Source organism: Lathyrus oleraceus, chromosome 7, assembly GCF_024323335.1.
Source record: "Lathyrus oleraceus cultivar Zhongwan6 chromosome 7, CAAS_Psat_ZW6_1.0, whole genome shotgun sequence".
NCBI classification, from domain to species: domain Eukaryota; kingdom Viridiplantae; phylum Streptophyta; class Magnoliopsida; order Fabales; family Fabaceae; genus Lathyrus; species Lathyrus oleraceus.
This window is the reverse complement of record NC_066585.1, coordinates 281,882,091-281,905,518: the sequence shown is the minus strand read 5'-3', so window position 1 is coordinate 281,905,518 and position 23,428 is coordinate 281,882,091.

Below are 23,428 nucleotides of genomic sequence, written 5' to 3'. Positions count from 1 at the left end.
ATTTATCATCCAAACAATCCAGATCTAGCCAGAAGATCGAAGTAGATTCAGCCAGAGAATCGAAACAAAGAAGATCTAGCCAGAAGATCGAAAATCGCAACAATTCAGATCTAGCCAGAAGATCGAAGTAGATTCAGCCAGAGAATCGAAACAAAGAAGATTTAGCCAGAAGATCGAAAATCGCAACAATTCAGATCTAGCCAGAAGATCGAAGTAGATTCAGCCAGAGAATCAAAGGAAATAGATTCAGCCAGAAGGAGATCTAGCCAGAAGATCGAAGAAGATCTAGCCAGAAGATCAAAATCGTATCCAGCCCGAGGATCAAAATTAATATCCAACTAGAGGACTAAATTGAGTATAGGTTCAGCCAGAGGATCGAAACTCCAGATTAAGCCAGAAGACTGATTCAGATCCAGCCAGAGAATCGGAAGAAAAATAAACAGCGCGGTGTATTTCCGCGTTTTTGTGGTGTTCTCGGAGCGCAAATTTTCGGTCTGTCTTTGGTATTCAATCACAGCTCACCCCGTTTGTCTGATAAGTTGTTCGCTTTCATCCTACTCGGGTTAGCTGATGATTGAATAGGGGCAGCTATAACACCCAAAAATTTGCCCTCCTCATTCATGCATTCATTTAGCATTTCATATTGCATTTCATCATGTCAATCAGAATTAGATCCAAAAAACTTTAAAAAAAAAAATGAAAAAAAAGAAGAAAAAAAAGAAAAAAAAAGAAAAAAAAAGAAAAAAAACGAAGAAAAAAAAAATTACAAAAAAAAAAATTAATTAAATAAATTAATAAATAAAATAAAATATAACAAAAAATTTTTTGGACTTGGGTCTCTCTTATTTGAGCCCACAAAACAATGAAATTCAGTCTATAAATACCAAGGCTTCATTTGAGAAAAAGGGGAGAGAAGCAAAATACTCTGAGGTTTTCTTGGAACAAAACCTTGAGAAAAAAATAGTGAGAGAAGAGCTAACAGAGTTCAGAGCAGCCTCCAAACCCTGAAGGGAACTCAACTGCACAGAATCACCTCTGCCTCACATAAACCCTAAAGATTGTTTTGTAAACCTCACGGGTGCAACTCAATTTCAATCAAGCTTTCCAATTAGGGATAACTTGCGTGGTTTTCCACTTTATTTGTGGGATACCCCCTGGAGGTTTCATTCCGATTACCTGTACTGACTCACCTTTCTTTGATGGCATTAACTTGGGAGATCCCTGGGTTTCTTACTCCTTTAATTGTTGTTACTTCGGATCTTTATCCGGGTGGTACTTTTACCTCTTTTCCGCATTTTATCGCTTTCTTAGCTGGAAGACCTCGATAGGAGGCATTTGTTTTCTTTTGTTTATTTACTTCTGAGCCCCTTATTGGCACATTTACTTTATACATGTTTGTTTTGTATGTGTTCGTATCCCTGCAAGTAGCGCGGTTCCTTCGTCAAGGACTGCCTTTTTGCCCTTGAGCATCCCAAACCCTAAAACCCAAAGCAACACGTTAACTCCTTCTACTACAGGCGAGTAAGTCTCCAAAGGTCGAGCATCCGGTAGATTGCGTAGTGACGTCGTTCGTCCAAAACCCAATCCATAACCCCGTAGTTAGCCGAACTACGTTTTGCTCTGATTCTCAGGCCAGATGAGATACGTAGGCATAAGACGCGATGTCTTAGCGAGCACACATCCCCCCAACCCATAGGTCAGCCGAGCTACGAAGACTCTAATTCTCATATTCAGATGAGATACGTATGCAGTGGATGCGACATCCGCGCGAGTCATTTTCATTTAACCCTTTTTTTTTGGTAAACAACACAAGATAAACTCACACCCTTTAGACAAGAACTACAAAAGTGGATCCCGTAGAGTACTACGGATGCGTAGGGGTGCTAATACCTTCCCTTCGCATAACCGACTACCGAACCCAAGATTTGGTTGCGAGACCCCGTCTTGTCCTTTCCTTTTTCAGGTTTACTTCGAGCGTTTCCTTTCCCTCCTTTGGGATGAATAACGCACGGTGGCGACTCTTCTGTCATTTTCTTTCGCCGGTTGTTTTTTTCGCGAACTGTATTTTTCAGGTTGCGACAACCTTTACCAAATCATATTCCTCTGTTAGTTTCATAATAAAGGGAACTCAGGAATTCAAGGGTGAGCCTACGATATTGACTATACCTCTTCCTCACAGCAAAATTATCCCAACCTACTTGGTTGAGAAGATACATAACACTGTCTCTTAATCCTAAGGTAGTCATGGTCAATCTATCAGAATATATAGAAAGTTCCATTTCCCTCTATGCTAACATGTCAAAACGGTGCCTCTGATTTTCGCTCCTAAATATAACCTTCATATTGTCAACAAGCTCCATACTCCTAAGTTAGTGATAAGCTATCCTAAGCTATGTTATCCTGAAAGTAAACAAAGGTTATACTATTAGTAAAAGGTGTCACATGGAAGTATTAGAATAATTAGTAATAGTAATAATAATTGTAATAATAATAAAGAAAAGAGAAAAAAAACAAACATAGAATAAAAAAAATGAAAGAAACTAAAAAATAAATGATAAAGACTAAAGATCGTGGGTTGCCTCCCACATAGTGATTCGTTTAATGTCGGGAGCTCGACATTAATTTGGAACAGTGCTAATTTTTCAAAAGTGAGGCCAACTCTTCTAATTTGTAGCTCATGCAGAAATCCTTAATTTCTACATTGTGGTAGTGCTTAAGTCACTGCCCGTTTACAATGAATGGTTCATTAGTTTTACCTCTTATTTCCACAACTCCATTTTGGAAAACTCTCATGACCTCAAAAGGGACAGACCATCTAGAATGAAGCTTTCTTGGAAATAATTTAAGTCGAGAATTAAAGAGAAGGACTATGTCACCCTCGTGGAGTTCTCTCCTTGTTATTCTTCTGTCATGCCACATTTTGGTTCTTTCCTTGTAAATCCGGGCATTTTCATAGGCATCTAATCTAAGTTCTTGTAGTTCATGAATATCTAAGATTCTTTTCTCTCATGCGGCTGTATAATTCATGCTTAGGGTCTTAACTGCCTAATAAGCTTTATGCTCGAGTTCTACAGGCAGGCGACATGATATACCATAAACTAGTTTAAATGGAGTGGTTCCTATCGGAGTTTTATAAGCTGTCCTATAGGCCCACAGAGCTTCATGAAGTTTCACAAACCAATCTTTCCTAGAAGTTGCAACAGTTTTCTCTAATATTCACTTAATTTCTCTAATGGAAACCTCAACTTGTCCACTTGTTTGAGGGTGATATGGCGTTGCTACACGGTGTCAGACTCCATATTTAAGCAACAATCTTTCGAAGATTTTGGAAATGAAGTGAGATCCCCCGTCGCTAATTATGAGTCTTGGTACACCGAATCTAGAGAATATTTGATTCTTGAAAAGTTTAATTACTACTCATGAATCGTTAGTGGGAGAGGCTACTGCCTCGATCCATTTTGATACGTAATCAACTGCAACGAGCATGTATTTATTACCAGAAGAAGATGGGAAATGACCCATGAAATCTATACCCCAGATATCAAAGACTTTTAATTCTAAGATACCTCTTAGTAGCATCTCATCGCATCTAGAGATATTTCCAGTGCGTTGGCACCGGTCGCAATTTTTAATCGCGATATGGACATCTTTCCACAGATTAGGACAAAAGAGGCCAGATTGTAAGATCTTCACACAATTCTTCGAGGTGCTTGCATGCCCTCCATAGGATGCAGAGTGGCAATGAGATATGATATCATTTACTTCCGATTAAGGGACACATCGATGGAAAATACCATTGGCGCCTCTCTTGAAAATTAGTGGTTCATCCCAATACTATTGTTTAAGATCATGGAAGAATTTCTTCTTTTACTGGTATCTTATGTCTGGTGGAAGCACTCTAGCGGCTAAGTAGTTGACAAAGTCAGCATACCATGGTAGGACAGTCTTGGTGCAAATAGATTCCACAGCTTCATTAGTTTTTGTGTCATTATACATTAAAGAGCATTCGATCGTCTCACTTTCGTTTTCTAACTGGGCAACAAGTCGATTGTAAGTAAAATTGTCATTGATGGACACTTGTTCGGGTTTTAGATCCTCAATCTTAGAGAGATGATATGCTACCACGTTCTCGGTGCCTTTCTTATCTTTGACCTCTAAATCGAATTCTTATAAAAGACGAATCCATCTTAAAAGTTTCGTTTTCGCACCCTTCTTACTTAACAGGTACCTAATTGCGGCGTGGTCGGTATAAACAATTATTTTTGCTTCTACTAAGTAGGAACGGAATTTATCTAAAATGAAAACAACAACTAGGAGTTCTTTTTTTGTGGTGGCGTAGTTCATTTTGCGTGTTGTCTAAGATTTTACTTGCATAATAAATAGCATGAAGCTTTTTATCTTCTCTTTGTCCTAAGACAACGCCAACGACATAATCACCAGCTCACACATTATCTCAAATGGCTTACTCCAATCAGGTGGTTTTATAATGGGAACGGTAATAAGAGCATTTTCCATATGTTCAAACGTTTTTAAGCACTCTTTGTCGAATATGAATTCAGCTTCTTTCATTAATAAGCCCATTAGTGGTTTGGTTATTTTAGAGAAATCGTTAATGAATCGTCGGTAGAAACCGGCATGTCCTAAGAAACTGCGAATTTATCTCATGGTTTTCGGAGGTTGAAGATGTTCTATAATTTCGATTTTTTCTTTATCCACTTCAATTCCTCGGTCGGATACAACATGGCCAAGTACAATTCCTTGTCGGACCATTAAATGGAATTTTCCCAATTTAATACGAGATTGACTTTAACACACCTCTCAAGTACCATTTCTAGGTTTGAAAGACATTCTTCAAGATTTGCGCACAAACAGAGAAGTCATCCATAAATACTTCCATTATGTTGTCTATAAAATCAGCAAAGATCAACATCATGCATCTCTGAAATGTTGCATGAGCATTACACATTCCAAACGACATTCATCGATAGGCAAATTTACCATAAGGACATGTGAACATAGTCTTTTCTTGGTCATTAGGATGGATCGGAATTTGAAAGAATCCAGAGTATCCGTCTAAATAGCAGAAGTGAGAATGTTTAGCCAGTCGTTCAAGCATTTGTTTAATGAAAGGTAATGTAAAGTGATCTTTACGAGTGACTTTATTTAATTTTCTATAGTCTATGCACAGTCTCCATCCAGTTTGAGTTCTTTTTGATACGGATTCACCCTTCTCATTACTAACAACAGTAACACCCCCCTTCTTTGGAACGACATGTATCGGGCTGACCCAGTTACTGTCAGATATCAGGTATATAATTCCTGCTTCTAATAACTTTTGTACCTCTTTTTTTACTACATCACTCAAGATAGAATTTACTCTTCTCTTATGCTCTCTAGAGGTTTTACAGTCATCCTCTAGCATAATGTGATGCATACATATAGAGGGACTTATTCCTTTTAGGTCGGAGATGTTATAACCTAGAGCTGTTGGATATTTTCTTAAGACATGGAGTAACTTTTCGGTTTCTATCTGTCCTAAGTCAGCATTGACTATTACTGGTCGTTCAAGCTCGGTATCTAGGAATTCCTACCTTAGATCTTTGGGTAGTGTTTTGAGTTCTATTGAAGGTTTCCTTGGGCATGGCATTAGATTTGGTGTTAGTGCTAGACATTCTCTTAGATTGTCATATACGTATGGCTCACGCCAATTATCGTCTTTGAATATAGCAAGTGTTGGAATCTTCAATACTTCAGTATACTTAGACGGTTCATTCTCCATTTCTTTTACACATTCGTCGATGACATCTAAGAAACAACATGAGTCATCTATAGTTGTGGCTAAAAAGGGTCTTCCTAAAATAATAGGGATGTGGGAATCCTCCTTTATATCCATTATTACAAAGTCGGTAGGAATATAGAATTATCCTATATGAACGGGAATGTTCTCTAGCATACCTATTGGAAATTTAATAGAACAGTCAGCTAGTTGTAGATACATCTTTGTTGGTCTTAATTCTCCTAGATTGAGTTTTTCGCATGTGGATAAGGGAATTAAACTAACACTGGATCCTAAATCGCATAGAGCTTTGTCTATGATATAAATTCCGATTACATATGGTATGGAAAAACTACCTGGGTCTTTCAGTTTATGAGGCATGTTGTTTTGACTAATAGCGCTACACTCGGTAGTAAGCATAACAGTTTCATCATCCTCAAGCTTTTTCTTGTTGGATATAATCTCTTTAAGAAACTTTGCATATGAAGTCATTTTTGTAATGGCTTATGTGAATGGTATAGTGATATTAAGTTGCTTCAGAAGTTCTACAAATTTCTTGAATTGTCCTTCATTTTTGGACTTAACAAGTCTTTGGGGATAAGGTATAGGTGGTTTGTATGGCGGTGGAGGCACATAAGGTGGTTCTTTATCTTTTGCCTCCCCACTTTCATCTTCCTTTTCATCATTGGTTAGTTCATTTACCTTTTCGGTTCCCTTACCAAAATTTTGATACATGTCCGGATTTTGGATTCCTTGGTCAACTGGTTCATCTAATTATGTTCCACTTCGAAGTGTGATAGCGTTAGCATAGCCTTTTGGGTTTGGTTGTGGTTGACCAGGAAATGCTCCAGTTAGGGCTGCTATTGCGGCTTGTTGTTGGGCTACTTAGGAGATCTAGGTTTCTAACATTTTGTTATGGGTAGCCATAACATGAAACTTATTTGACAATTGTTTCATCAGTTCACTCGTATGATCATTTTGATTTGTAAATTCTTTGTTTTGTTGAGCTTGGGCATTCATAAATTTTTCCATCATGATCTCCAGATTTGACTTTCTAGGTGCTTGTGGAGCAACAGAGGCTCCTTTCTGATAGCCAGGTGGAATAACATGTGTTGGGTTTGGTGGAAACAAAGCATTGTTACTTTTATAGGAAAAGTTTGGATGGTCTCTGAAATTCTAGTTATCAGACTTTCGATGTCACACGGGTTGTTATGACATCCAATTCTGCACAGACAAGAATTATGCAGAACTTAAAAGTAAGTGCAGTAAATAACACAAGTAATTGTTTACCCAGTTCAGTCCAACATGACCTACGTCTGGGGGCTACCAAGCCAGGGAGGAAATCCACTATCAGTAGTATTAATTCAAAGCTAAACTCACCCGTTTACAACTCTTCACTTAATCCCTACCCAATGCAATTTCAATCTTACACTAAGATCAGAGTTCCTACTCACTCCCCCTCAATCACCTCAGTGATTACTACCTTTAATCAATATTAAAGACAATTTTGAAGTCACACTTCAAACAACTCTTGATTGTGCTTAACAGCTTTAATCAAGATACACAGCACTCACGCTTAAAAGCTTAGAGTGACACAACACTTACAACTCAATGAACACCCTACACCAAAGCAATCATCTACGAGATAACAGCTTGGTTTACAAGATATGTATAATACAAGACTCACAAAAATACAGCTGTGAAGTATGATGGACACACTAAATCTTCACGCCTCAAAATCCCCAGTTCTGAATGAAGGAACGACTTCCTTTTATATTGCAGTACTTGGGCCTTTGCACTTGTATTTTCCTGAATTTAAGGTCACCCGAGTTTCCCTAAATTCCACATCTAGGTTACTAACAAATAGGCTATTTGTTAGGTTCATTAAATGTAGCTTGGTTGTTGATTTCCTGGATTTTCTCTCAGCTGTTGAATCCCTGAAGAATAGCCTGAGAAAAAGCTGAAACAGAAAACTAAACAACCTACAATATAGCATATGCTATCAGGAATGAATGTCACAACATTCAGCTTGACATCAAGGACCATATGCTAAGTCTGTTTTCCCTGAAAGCAGACTGTACAATTTTGCTGAACTGTACAGGACCAAACTGTCCATTCTACAGTAGTAGCTTACATCAATACATGTCAAAGTATCCAATTTGACATTTACACATTTAGCCTTAAGTCAGTTCTGTTATCCTTTTGAAGGGCAGACTGAGAAACATACTAAAGTGTAGCAGAACACCACTCTGTCTATTATTCAGTATATGCTGTCCATGATGAATGTCATAACATCCAGTTTGACATTCATATAGTAGGCCTTATGCCAGGTCTGGTATTTCCTTGATAACCAGACTGCAAATGAATATTGAGCTCTAACAGAACACCAACTGTTTTATTCCTCAGTATCTGCTGACAGTGATGAATGTCACCACATCCAATTTGACATTCAATAAATCCTGTATTAGCTAATCCTGCAGTAAGTTACTCAGGTATGTCATGACATTAGTCAAGACATCAGAGTACAGTTAGATACTCTAACCTCCAATGCAGTTACACAAACGCCTTCACAACATGCCATGACATTAGTCAAGACATTAGAATCCAGGTAGTGTTTTACCATACAATGCAGCCAATTAAACACCTACAAACTCCCCCTTTGGAATTTTTTTGGCTAAAACACTTTGATCCCCCAACAGAGTTCATAGCAGCGGAAATCACACATCTAGCAGGTAATAGACCTAGCTAATACACTCAGAGTGACAACACACTCACACAGATGGAAGTTAAATAAAAACTTCACACACACATCAGCACACATACAGAAGTTAAATAAAAACTTCATCACACATCAGCTGCAGGGGAGGGGATGTTGAATCTGTCATGAATATCTGTTTCAACACACTAATCTGTTGTCCTGGGGTATCACCTTTACTCCCCCTTTTTGTCAAAAATGTTGCCAAAGCAACACTTTAAATTACAGACCACAGAAAACGAACAGAATTACACACAAATGACAGAATTACAGACTTGGTTTGTCTCTCAGTTTCAACCAAGTTAGCACTCACTTGATCTTGCTTCACAGCTTTGATCAAGTAATCACCCACTTTTGCTTTACAGTAGGTACAACCATATCAGATGCCATGACTTTGTTTCTGACATCCAGAACCACTCCTGCATGCACAGCGTCCTTGAACTCCTGCAGGTGCATAGATCGCCTCACGTTAGGATATCTCCTTATCCTCTTGTTTCTACACTTGCTGTAAGTGGCATAGCTATGATCTGGTGACCAATCAGAGCATAGTTCGAATTGTTTAATAGGCAGAGATATTAAACAATACATTCCAAACATCATTGGTTGCTATAAGTTCTCAGAGAGACATATTCCCAGTTTGCCCCTTAGGTTTTCAAACTGAGTAGCATCCAGAGCCTTTGTAATCAAGGTAATCACCTTGTCTTCCACCAGATCTCTGATGAAATGATGTCTAATGTCAATATGTTTGGTCCTGCTGTGTTGGATGGGATTCTTGGAAATATTGATGGCACTGAGATTGTCACAGAACAATGTCATGACATTTTGAGTGACATTGTACTCAGTGAGCATCTGTTTCATCCAAACCAGTTGGGAACAACTGTTTCCAGCCGCTATGTATTCAGCCTCAGCAGTGGATAGGGATACACAATTCTGCTTCTTGCTGAACCAAGATATGAGATTGTCTCCCAAGAAGAAACAGCCCCCTGATGTGCTTTTTCTGTCATCAGCACTCCCAGCCCAGTCAGCATCACAGTACCCAGATAGGATAGGCTCAGACCCATGTGAGTACAACATCCAATAGTCACAAGTCCCATTGATGTACTTGAGGATCCTTTTGACTTGATTCAAGTGGCTCACTTTAGGCTCTGCTTGGTATCTAGCACACACTCCAACTGCATAAGAGATGTCAGGTCTACTTGCAGTTAGATATAGTAGACTGCCTATCATGCTTCTATACAGACATTGATCAACATTAGCCCCTCCATCATCTTTGGTTAACTTTAGATGAGTAGGAGAAGGAGTTCTCTTGTACCTAGCATTATCCATGCCAAACTTCTTGACTATGTTTTTGGCATACTTGCTTTGAGAGAGAAACATAGAGTCCTCCATTTGGTTGACTTGCATTCCAAGAAAATAAGTCAGCTCCCCAACCAGACTCATTTCAAACTCAAATTGCATTTGGTGAACAAAATGTTTTACCATTTGTTCTGACATTCCACCAAAGACTATATCATCCACATAGATTTGAGCAATCATGATTTTCCCTTCTTCATCTTTCACAGACAAGGTTTTATCTATCCCACCTTTTCTGTATCCATTTGAGGTTAGAAATTCAGTCAACCTCTCATACCATGCTCTAGGAGCTTGCTTCAACCCATACAAGGCTTTCTTCAACTTGTACACGTGCTTAGGTTGGTTAGGATCACAGAACCCTTTAGGTTGTTCCACATAGACTTCTTCATTCAAGTAGCCATTCAAGAATGCACTCTTCACATCCATTTGGAACAGTTTAAACTTCAGAATACATGCTACACCTAACAGCAATCTGATGGACTCATGCCTGGCAACAGGGGCAAACGTCTCATCAAAATCAACCCCTTCAACTTGAGTATATCCTTGAGCTACTAGTCTTGCTTTATTCCTAGTAATTACTCCTTTCTCATCAAACTTGTTTTTGTAGATCCACTTGGTACCAATGATATTGGTCCCTTCAGGTCTTGGAACTAGCTCCCATACTTCATTCCTTTTAAACTGTTCAAGTTCCTCTTGCATGGCATTGATCCAGTATTCGTCAGTCAGAGCTTCTTTCACATTCTTTGTTTCAACCTTGGATACAAAACAGGAATTTGAGCTTATTCCCCTTGACCTGGTAGTCACACAACTATTGGGATCCCCTATGATTAGATCCTTAGGATGGTCTTTCTGAATTCTGATAGATGGCATTTTGGTGGTTGCATCTACTTCACATTCAGGAGGAGGTTCCTGTACTTCTTCAGACTTGGCTGGAATGTCTGTTGAATTGTCAAGGAATGTTTCAACATCCTCTATGACATCGATTCCTTCCTCTTTATCATCCATAATAACATTTATGGATTCCATCAGGACATTGGTCCTGAAGTTGAATACTCTGTAAGCTCTGCTGTTAGTGGAGTATCCTAGAAATATACCCTCATCACTTTTGGGATCCAGTTTCCTTCTCTGTTCACGATCTGTGAGAATGTAACATTTACTTCCAAAGATATGAAAGTACTTCACAGTGGGGTTTCTGCCTTTCCATATTTCATACAGAGTGGAGGAGGTTCCTTTTCTCAAGGTGACTCTATTGTGAACATAGCATGCGGTATTCATAGCTTCAGCCCAAAAGTGCATAGGGAGCTTCTTTGCATGAATCATAGCTCTGGCAGATTCTTGAATAGTTCTATTTTTCCTTTCAACTATTCCATTCTGCTGGGGAGTTATAGGGGAGGAGAACTCATGACTTATTCCTTCAGACGAGCAAAACTCATCAAACTTAGAATTTTTGAATTCCGTACCATGATCACTCCTAATTCGGACAACACAACTGTCCTTTTCCCTTTGGAGTCTGATACACAGGTCTTTGAAGACATCAAATGTATCTGACTTCTCTCTGATGAAGCTTATCCACGTGTATCTGGAATGATCATCAACCACCACGTATGCATATCTCTTTCCACCCAGACTTTCAACCTGCATAGGTCCCATTAAGTCCATGTGCAACAGTTCCAGAACTCTGGAAGTCGTAGGATGTCCCAACTTCGGATGTGACATCTTGGTTTGCTTGCCCACCTGGCATTCTCCACAGACTCTTCCTTCATCAATAGGCAACTTTGGAATTCCTCTAACTGCTTCCTTGGATATGATCTTCTTCATTCCCCGTAAGTGGAGATGTCCAAGGCGTCTATGCCACAGCTTCACCTCCTGTTCTTCCTTGGCTGGATAGCAGATTGTGGAGAAGTTTGAGACTTTAGGTTCCCACAGATAGCAATTATCTTTGGACCTGGATCCTCTCATAACTTCCTGATTGTCACCATTCGTCACAATACATAGCTCCTTAGTAAACTGAACATAGAACCCTTGATCACACAGCTGGCTTATGCTGATGAGGTTTGCAGTTAGTCCTCTTACTAACAACATATTATTCAGTTTTGGAACTCCAGAGCAGTCCAGTTTACCCACACCTTTTATTTTTCCTTTAGCACCATCACCAAAGGTCACATAGCTGGTAGTGTGAGGTTGAATATCTACCAATAGATTTTCCATCACTGTCATATGTCTTGAGCATCCACTGTCAAAGTACCAATCTTCTTTGGTAGAAGCCCTTAGAGTTGTGTGAGCTAACCTAGCATACCATTGTCTCTTCTTGTTGGGGACATGGTACCTATATGCCTTATGCTTAGGCCTGACATGGGGGACTTGGTTCGGGTAGCCCTGAAGCCTGTAGCAGAAGGCTTTTATATGCCCAAGCCTTCCACAGTGGTGACATCTCCATCTCTGGAATCTCCTCTTCTGAGTATTTGTGGATTTAGTCATCTGATTCATCTTGGAGGTCAGCAGGGTTATCTCACCATTTAGACCCTCTATGGCCGTCAGATGCTTCTGTCTCTCATCTTCCAGCTCCTTGATGAATTTCTTCTGCTTTTCTCCCTCTACACGCACTTCTGCATTGGTGGCACATAGCTTCTTATACGCTGCAGCAAGTTCATCAAAGGTCAGTTCATCTGCACTAGAGTCATCTTCAGAGGCACAAACACTGGTTAGTGCAATGACATGTTTAGCAGATTCTCCTTCAGATTCACTTTCAGAATCTCCTTCAGACCATGTGATAGCTAGCCCCTTCTTTTGCATCTTGAGGTAAGTAGGGCATTCAGCTCTGACGTGTCCATACCCTTCACAACCATTACACTGGATTCCCTTGCCTTGGTTGAACTTTTCTTCAGAAGTTGATCTTTTCTTGATGTCAGACGAGATGTTCTTGACATTAGGTCTACCTCTTTGATCAATCTTCTTCACGAACTTGTTGAACTGTCTCCCAAGCATGGCTAAGGCTTCTGATATGCTTTCATCACCTCCAGTATATCCTGCTTCTGACTCCTCTTCAGCATTAGATACAAAAGCTACGCTTTTGTTTTTCTTTTCTGCATTCTCACACAAGCCCATTTCAAAGGTTTGGAGAGAACCAATGAGCTCATCCACCTTCATATTGCAGATGTCCTGAGCCTCCTCTATGGCTGTGACCTTCATAGTGAATCTCTTAGGCAAGGACCTGAGGATCTTTCTTACAAGTTTCTCTTCAGCCATTTTCTCACCTAATCCACCAGAGGTGTTTGCAATTTCAAGAATATTCATGTGAAAGTCATGAATAGTCTCATCCTCTTTCATCCTCAGATTTTCAAACTTGGTGGTCAGCATCTGAAGTTTGGACATCTTCACCTTGGAAGTACCGTCATGGGTTATCTTGAGGGTATCCCAAACTTCCTTAGCTAGCTCACAGTGGTGTACCAGCCTGAAGATGTTCTTACTGATTCCATTGAACAATGCATTCAAGGCGTTAGAATTTCCAAGGGCTAATGCCTCTTGTTCCTTGTCCCATTCTTCCTCAGGAATTTGCACACTGACTCCATCTTCACCTGTCTTCGTTGGATGTTCCCATCCTTTGTTGACAGCTCTCCAGACTTTGCTATCTAGAGACCTTAAGAAGGCTATCATACGAGGCTTCCAGTCATCATAGTTAGAGCCATCCAACATGGGTGGTCTATTTGAGTGTCCTATATCCTTTTCCATGGTACTAGAAAGTAACTTCCCTAAATCTCACCCAGAACTTAACAGGCAGGGTGCCTGCTCTAATGCCAATTGAAATTCTAGTTATCAGACTTTCGATGTCACACGGGTTGTTATGACATCCAATTCTGCACAGACAAGAATTATGCAGAACTTAAAAGTAAGTGCAGTAAATAACACAAGTAATTGTTTACCCAGTTCAGTCCAACATGACCTACGTCTGGGGGCTACCCAGCCAGGGAGGAAATCCACTATCAGTAGTATTAATTCAAAGCTAAACTCACCCGTTTACAACTCTTCACTTAATCCCTACCCAATGCAATTTCAATCTTACACTAAGATCAGAGTTCCTACTCACTCCCCCTCAATCACCTCAGTGATTACTACCTTTAATCAATATTAAAGACAATTTTGAAGTCACACTTCAAACAACTCTTGATTGTGCTTAACAACTTTAATCAAGATACACAGCACTCACGCTTAAAAGCTTAGAGTGACACAACACTTACAACTCAATGAACACCCTACACCAAAGCAATCATCTACGAGATAACAGCTTGGTTTACAAGATATGTATAATACAAGACTCACAAAAATACAGCTGTGAAGTATGATGGACACACTAAATCTTCACGCCTCAAAATCCCCAGTTCTGAATGAAGGAACGACTTCCTTTTATATTGCAGTACTTGGGCCTTTGCACTTGTATTCTCCTGAATTTAAGGTCACCCGAGTTTCCCTAAATTCCACATCTAGGTTACTAACAAATAGGCTATTTGTTAGGTTCATTAAATGTAGCTTGGTTGTTGATACTCTAACCTCCAATGCAGTTACACAAACGCCTTCACAACATGTCATGACATTAGTCAAGACATTAGAATCCAGCTAGTGTTTTACCATACAATGCAACCAATTAAACACCTACAGTTTCTCCAACCAGGGTTTTAAGTGTTTGAATATGGGTTTCCTGAAGCATAGTTTATTTGGTCGGTGGGAACACCAGCCAATAACTGACAATCAGCATTAGTGTGCCCAGGGGTTCCACATAATTCACAGTTTGATGTTATAGCAGCTACAGTAGCTGCTGGTGTAATGGCCAAGCTTTCAATCTTTTGAATAAGCGCATCCACTTTAGCATTTACGCGGTCTATGCCATTAACTTCGTACATTCCTCCTTTCAAAGTTGGTTTTTCTACACCAGCACGTTCACCTCCCCATTGGAAATGATTTTGAGCCGTGTTCTCTATGAGTTCATAAGCTTCGTCATACGATTTGTCCATTAAAGCACTACCAGCGGCAACGCTTAAATTCATCTTAGTGTTATACAACAAACCATTGTAGAAAGTATGGATAATCAGTCATTCTTCAAGTCCATGGTGTGGACAAAGTCGCATCATGTCCTTGTATCTTTCCCAAGTGTTAAAAAGAGATTCATTTTCTTTTTACTTAAATCCGTTGATTTGAGCTCTTAGCATAACTGTCTTGCTTGGTGGAAAATATCGGGCTAAGAAGACTTTCTTCAACTCATCCCATGTGGTTACAAATTTGAAGGTAGATACTGCAACCAAGCTCTAGCTCTATGTCTTAACGAAAAAGGGAAAATATGTAGTCTAATCACTTCTTGACTGACACCATTTTCTTTCACTGTGTCTGCGTTCTACACAAACACTGGCAAATGTAAGTTAGGATCGTCTGTAGGACTACCTGAAAATTGGTTTTGTTGAACGACTGATAACAGCGAAGGTTTCAACTTGAAATCGTTTCGATTGATGGCAGGGGCAGCAATGTTGTTATGTGGCTCTGCTTGCGATGGAATAATACTTCAACGGACGGTTTTGTGGTCTTTTGGCCATAATTGGTTCCGGTTTTGGAACTGGAATAATAGGATCTGGAAGATTGTATTTAATACGAAATTTGTTGATTCGGTGTTTTAAATTAAAATAACGCTCGATATCGTCAATTGGTTGCTCTAACTCCTTTCTCTAAGAACGAGTGTTTGGCATACAATCGACAAAGAAAAAGAAAATTTGTTGCCATAGGTTCGCCTACCATGAATAAATAGGGGTACCTAGCATGAGCATTTCCTGGTCAACAACAAAAACTTGATCGCGATGGACATGTCTGTCGGATAATAACAACAAGTATACAGTTTATCAAGTAGTTTTAAAAGATTATCGAACCCACATAGACTAATAATCAAACTAGTGTTATCTATGGTTGCAATTGCAAAGCTAAGGATAAAGTTTAAAAGGATATGAATGAAAATACAAGCGCTAATAGCTAGAGGTTTGAAAATGATGATAAAACGAGCCTGAAATATAGATTCCGCGTTCCAAAGGGATTAGGTAGAATACACGTACTAATTATGATTTTATTATGTTTTGTAGAAAATATTAATTTGAAGACTCCATCTCACACTTTCGCGCTATTGACTAAAACTACACCTCATAACCGCATGATTTTTCTCTCGTTCGCCCGTTTCAATTAGAAAGCATATTTTGAAAACCAATGATATCCTAAACAACGCCTAAAGCGCTCTCGCTGTTTTTAGGATTGATGCCTAGTTTCCACTATCTGGTTCCTTCCTCACACTCTCGCGCTATCGACTAGAACCTTAGTTTGTTCTTCACTCTCGTGCCAAAACAATGAAACATACAATTGGAAACTAAAACGAAAACAGAAGTTAATCACAATTTCGCGCCTATTATTTCTATCGAGTCCCGTCGGTAACGAAGGTTCTCATACGCCGGACTCAGACAAATTTAGAAAGACTTAATTATAATCATAAATAACATGATTAAAGCGATTATACTTAAATCTAACATATCATATAATACATTAATAGCAATAACAATCATAAATAATAAAACGGTAAAAGCATGAAATTAAAGAAATGAGGACATTGAATTGAAATGAAAATGCCGGCAAGCTTGTTCTTGATCCAAAAGTACAAAGAAAATTACAAGAAAACAAGTGTGACAATCCCTCTGTAGCGGGGTATTCATTACCATTAGAGATATTGACTAAATCCAAGGTAAATCATACAAGTCGAGTCGCCACCTCACTTCTATTTATCCAAAGGAATGGTTAGAAAGCGAACAAAAACCTAATAGTTTTAACAAAAACTAGTAAAAGAAACAGAGATCTGGGTAAGGGGGTTGGTTATGCAATGGGAAGGTGTTATGCACCCAAAACATCCTAGGTACTCCTAGGGAGCCCTTTTCATACTTGTTGTGAAGGTTGTTTGTTTTGTGGAAAAAAAAATTTGTGCAAACATGATTGAAGAGATGAGAAGAGAATGTACAAATTATTTACATTTTGTGTTTGGATGGATAAACCCATTGCCTACGTACCATCTTAAAAAAAGATTAGGATCAAAACCTCGTAGTTCGGGGTAAAAATCTCAAAATGAGTTGGTGAATTGATTGGTCAAAAAGCCGTAAGGTCTTTTGTTATCTAAGGGAGAAAACTCAACCTAAAACCACAAATCCACCATGTGAGGATAGCTTCAACATGCTAGTGAGGGGTTAACCCTATAATAAGCATGGAAGACTCATTGTCCATCACTAAGGATATAGGTGAGTATTACATCTACCACAAGGATAACTCAAACCTAATAGCTAAAGGTTATGAAAGATTTTGATTAAGAAAGTGGCCATTGGAACCACAAAAAGACATTTTAATGGGTTATATTTACCAATTAGAAGTATATACAAAAGTGGTCAAAGTTGATTTAAAGGTTCAATTCAAAATAAGTGTTATGAAAGGAAAGTTTGAAAGTCAAAAGCATAAGGCTTAGGTTTCTAATAGTTGAAAACAAAAGGTTAAATGTTTGCACAAAAAGTTTTGGCTTGGGTTAGAGTGGACAGAGGAAGAAGAAGGGCTAAGATCCTAAGCATACAAGAAGTGAGGGGAAAGAGGACAAAACCACACAAGGAGTTCCTCTCTTGAGATCATATTGATGATCCAAGTAGCTCCCATCCTTTGGAATAAGCAATCACAAAGCATAAGCAATCAAACAAGTCTCATAAGAGATCCTCAATGTGTCTTGTATCTTTCACTTTGGATGAACATGGCAATGGTCCTCCAATTAAGCTCAAATGGAAACTCCTAGCACAAAAGCACACACATCAAAAGTTTCATGAAGTAAAACAAGAATGGACAAGAGTGAGTTTAGAGATTTGGTCCTTCTAATCCATCTTCTTCATTAAGGTCCATTTACTCCAATTTTGCATAAGGAAAGTCCTAGAATCTAAGTCCAATTCTCCATTCTTTGCATAGGGAAAGTCCTAGAAACTAAGTCCATTTCTTTGCATTTGGTTCACAACAATCAAGACAAAACACAAGCATAATAATATATACACAATTATGTGCTCAAGTGAGCAAAAGGCAAATGGCATTAACATAAACATGTGCCCAAGTGAGCAAAGAGAAAAGCAAATGGATAATATGTGCAAGAATAGTAAATTGCATAAAAGTAAAGAGTAAAAGGTAAATGTTAATTGTCAATAGTTAGTGTTAGTAGTTAGTGTGCCATAAGGAAAATTTAGCGCTATGTTAAGCAATTGTAATTGGACTTATGTAGAAGTCACAACTATCTGAGGCCGGTCAATAATAATGTAGGCAACAACACAAGTTAGAAGTCTTGATTAGTGAACCAAGTTCCAACAACGTGCCATGCCAAAAAGAGAAAAGAGAAATGATCTTGTATTGGTTTAAGCCTTTTGCATGATTTAGGAAACAACCTATCATTAATGCAAAGCCATTCACTTAATCAATTGATCAAGATGAATTAGATTTGAATCAAGGAAGATTAAGTCTCCCTAATCAATGCTAACTTATCAACCTTCAACTCATTGATCAAAAAGAAAATAAGAAGAAGAAGAAGGAGAAGGAGAGGAATAAGAGAAATAGAAATGGCAAAATTAAAGTGCATTAAATGAAGTAACATGTACCAATCCTCATATGTTGACCAATGACATTGAAAGTCAAGGTCAAACAATCAAAAACAGAAGTGAGATGAAGATTGGAAGTCAAGAAATGAACAAAATATTTTTGGCATTTTTTAATATTTAATATTAAACTTGAATTAAAAATAAAAGAAAGGTCAAACTTCAAAATTACATCAAATCAACCTTGAAAGGTCAAAGTAATTTATCCCAAGTTCAACAAGGTCAAACATAGTTTGACAAAAAATTTCAGCATTTTTAATAGTCAGAAACTATTTTTAATCAATTAAAAATGAATAAAAATAACCTAATTGAACTAAAATCTCAAATAAATCTCAAATCAATTTAAAAATTGATGAGAATATTTTTCATAGATCCATCATCATTCAAATAGGTTAGGAAAATAATTTTGTATTTTTTGAATATCAAAATCTATTTAAAATGAATTAAAAATAACCAGAAAAGAGAAAAATCACAAAAAATATCAAATGACAAAATAAAAAATATTAAAAATCAGAAATAGAATCTAGAATTTATTTGGAGACTAATGCAATTGGTCCCATAATTTTTGTATTAAAAATGAGAGAGATGTTGATTTTTGAAATAAAAGGAAATTAAAGAAAATGAAATCAGAAATTAAAATTGGAAAAAAACGAGAGCCCTTGGATCTGAGCTCATTAATTGAGCTGGCAGATCCAAGCATCCAGAGGCGCGCGTCCAACGTGTTCCACGGTCAATGCAACCACACGTGGTATTTAAATAAGTCATAAGTTTGGACAGCCAGGATTAGATCTGGACAACTCAATGCAATGGCTCAGATTCAAACTGGAGAGGGGCGGCCACTGGAGCCACCTTCTTCTCCAGTGAGCATGCGTTTTTCGGCCAAAATTTCAGAGATTCAAAAGGCAACCAAAGTACACGATCCTTATACCAAAATGAAGCTGGGATGATGTACATCACCCCTATAACCTTGAATCACACTCAAGATTCCTATAGGTTGAGAAATCTGAGGTGGAAGATTCAGGTATGGAAAATGCAGATCAAGGAAAAACGAAACTTGAAGCTATCACTAGCTTGCCTCTCAAGTGAGGACTTCAGAAAACACAGGATCTAAGCAAATAGGTCAATGGATGATGAGATTCGAAGAAAATACCAGTTGAAGAGTAAGCTTGAATTCTGGAAACTTGAGCTCGATTCCTTGCTTTCTTTGCCAAAACAGAAGATCAGTGAATTAAAGGAGGAAGGTTTAGAAGCTTTAGATCTAAAGATTCAACCAGATGTAGTTGAATTTTGGATCTGAAAAATTTGAGAAAAATAAAATTGCTTCTTTGGTGAGAGGTTGGGTTTTGATTTCTGCAGCAATTCAGGTTGAACCAGGCGTGGTTTTTGAATGGAATATGATCTCTATTTATAGAGGGAATGGCAAGGAGATGATGAATTGATTCGTGTGCATGAATTTGGATAATCCTTGCATGGGCTTGCATGATCATGCACAAGGCCCAAAAACAATGCCAAATGCAAGTTGAACTCAAATGCCAAAGGTTTGGACGTGTAATTAGAGCTGTAATGGCTTGTGCATCAAGATTTCATGTGAATTCCATAATTATGCCTAAATGTTCACCTCTTCGAAAATACCATTTGCCAAATCCAAATACGATCATGTGAGTAATTTTTGGAAAGATCTTGATGTAAGGAACAATTTTTATGTTGGGCAAAAATCCATTTGGAATGTGGAAATTTATGAAACCTGAGTTTAAAGAGTGATGTGCAAAACATGTCAATGCAAGGTTTCTAAATTTGGCCAATGTTCAAGCCCTTATGTTTTGTTGATGCAAGCCTCGAATGGAAAAACCTCCAACATCAAAGTTGTAGATATTTTTAAGGCAATCAAAATGGACTTAATGTTTGCATCATTTGGATTTTTGATGAAATAGTTATGGGCATTTGAAGTTGGACTTTTTTGCCTTTTAATGCATTTGGCCCAAAAGAACCTATAATGTCTTGCATTATCACATGTATTTCCTTTGAGCTTTTTGAAGTTTTGTTAAACATAACATTTGAAGTAGACATCTTAATCTTTCCAATGCATTTGACCCCACCTCAAAATCATAAAAAATGAATGAGTTATGTCCTTGGGAAGTTGACCCAAAATTAGGGTTTCAGTCAAAATGACCTATAATGTATTGGAATGGGAGATGGCCTTCCTGTAACACCCCAAAATTTGCCCTCCTCATTCATGCATTCATTTCATATTGCATTTCATCATGTCAATCAGAATTAGATCCGAAAAACAAAAAAAAAACAAAAAAAAAAAAAAAAATAATAATAATAATAATAATAATAATAATAATTTTTTACAAAAAAAATAAATAAATAAAAATAATAATAAAAAAATAAATAAAATATAATAAAAAATTTTGGACTTGGGTCTCTCTCATTTGAGCCCACAAAACCATGAAATTCAGTCTATAAATACCAAGGCTTCACTTGAGAAAAAGGAAGAGAAGCAAAATACTCTGAGGTTTCCTTGGAACAAAACCCTGAGGAAAAAGATAGTGAGAGAAGAACTAACAGAGTTCAGAGCAGCCTCTAAACCCTGAAGGGAACTCAACTGCACAGAATCACCTCTGCCTCACATAAACCCTAAAGATTGTTTTGTAAACCTCACGGGTGCAACTCAATTTCAATCAAGCTCTCCAATCAGGTTTGCCCTATATCCATCATCTTTATGCCTTTAATTTGAATGCTCTAAATGTATGAGGTATTATGGGTGAATTTGATACCCTTTTGATGCATGTGTTTGACAAGAGGTTTAGGCTTCCTACCCTTGGTTGCCTTTTGTGAGCTTTTTGTGAATTTTGATGGAATTATTCATGTGGTTACATTTTGATTTGGGGGCAACTCTTGGTTACCCTATCTTGTTTCACTAACCCTTTTGTTGAGTTTTTGTGAAGACACATGACTTTTGCAGGGATAACTTGCGTGGTTTCCCATTTTATTTGTGGGATAACCCCTGGAGGTTCATTCCGATTACCTGTACTGACCCACTTTCTTTGATGATGTTAGCTTGGAAGGATCTCAGGGTTTCCCATTCCTCTAATTGCTGTTACTTCGGATCTTTATCCGCGTGGTACTTTTACATTTTTCCCGCATTTTACTGCTTTCCTAGCTGGAAGACCTCGATAGGAGGCAATGTTTATGTGTTTACTTTATGCAGGTTCCTTTGTCCAGGGTTAAGAGCTATGAGGTCTTATCCTCATTACCCTTTTGCATGCGCGTTCCTACAATGCAAACAAACCCTTCATTGATTTTTCTTCTCCATAACACACGTTTACTCCTTCTACTACAGGCGAGTAAGTCTCCAAAGGTCGAGCATCCGGTAGATTGCGTAGTGACGTCGTTCGTCCAAAACCCAATCCACAACCCCGTAGTTAGCCGAACTACGACTTGCTCTGATTCTCATTCCATATGAGATACGTAGGCATAAGACGAGATGTCTTAGCGAGCACACATCCCCCAACCCATAGGTCAGCCGAGCTACGAAGACTCTGATTCTCATATTCAGATGAGATACGTATGCAGTGGATGCGACATCCGCACGAGTCATTTTCATTTAACCCTTTTTTTTGGTAAACAGCACAAGATAAACTCACACCCTTTAGACAAGAACTACACAAGTGGATCCCGTAGAGTACTATGGATGCGTAGGGGTGCTAATACCTTCCCTTCGCATAACCGACTCCCGAACCCAAGATTTGGTTGCGAGACCCCGTCTTGTCCTTTCCTTTTTCAGGTTTACTTCAAGCGTTTCCTTTCCCTCCTTTGGGATGAATAACGCACGGTGGCGACTCTTCTGTCTTTTTCTTTCGCCGGTTGTTTTTTTTGCGCACTGTATTTTTCAGGTTGCGACACTTCCAAGCTTCAAATAAATTTTTGATGAAAATGAAAGTTGTTCATATTGTCCTTAAGAAAATTGTTTTATTTGGAATCATCTCCATTTGACCAACACATAAAAAGTTACGTCTCAGTGCATTTCAAAATAGTCAGATGGATTGACTGATCAACTTCTCAAGTTCACAACCCATATCTTGATGAATTGATGATTGAGGACACTCAAATAAGTTCAAATATGCATGAAATGATGAATTAAAGAACTTCCCTTAATTGTATTTGATCATGGGTTGAGGTTGCTTCAAGAGCAAGGCACTGTGGGGCATAGTTGAATTAGGGTTTCTTTGGGGGACAAACCTCAAACCCTTTGACTTGCTTTGATCAAAATGATGAATTGAGATGCTGGGGGCATATTTGGTGGATGAGAGCTTTGGGAACCATTACCATGCTTGCTATCATTTCCTCTTGACCATGTCTTTGTAGCAATGATCTCCTTGAAGCTTTTGACCTTGTGATTGCTCAAGCTACAAACAAATGATGTTAGTGACATATTTTTGTGCTTTTGGTTAGTAAATAAAATAAGAAAAACAATGATATATAATTCAAACATGCTTGGTGATCTCAAACCACTCACAAGGAGTCCCACCCAAAGGCAAGGGGAACCAAGATGCTTATGATCCTTGAGGCAATGCCAAATGCAATGTTATGATGCCATGAGGGATCTTATGGACAAAATTGGGGTCTTATAGATGCCCCTATTTAAGGTCATTCTAGCCGGAGAAGTGAAGGTTAAAATCTTCGTCTCGACGGGGTAGAATGGGCTTAAATAATAACAAAGAGACGAATTTTGGTCCCTAAGAGACCTCATGATGCAGATGTATGTATGCAACTGGTAACACTCAGTGGGGGTATGTGTCCACAAAGGCAAAGATTAGGAGAAGAATTAACAATTCCCATGAATAATTCATTCTATGGGGC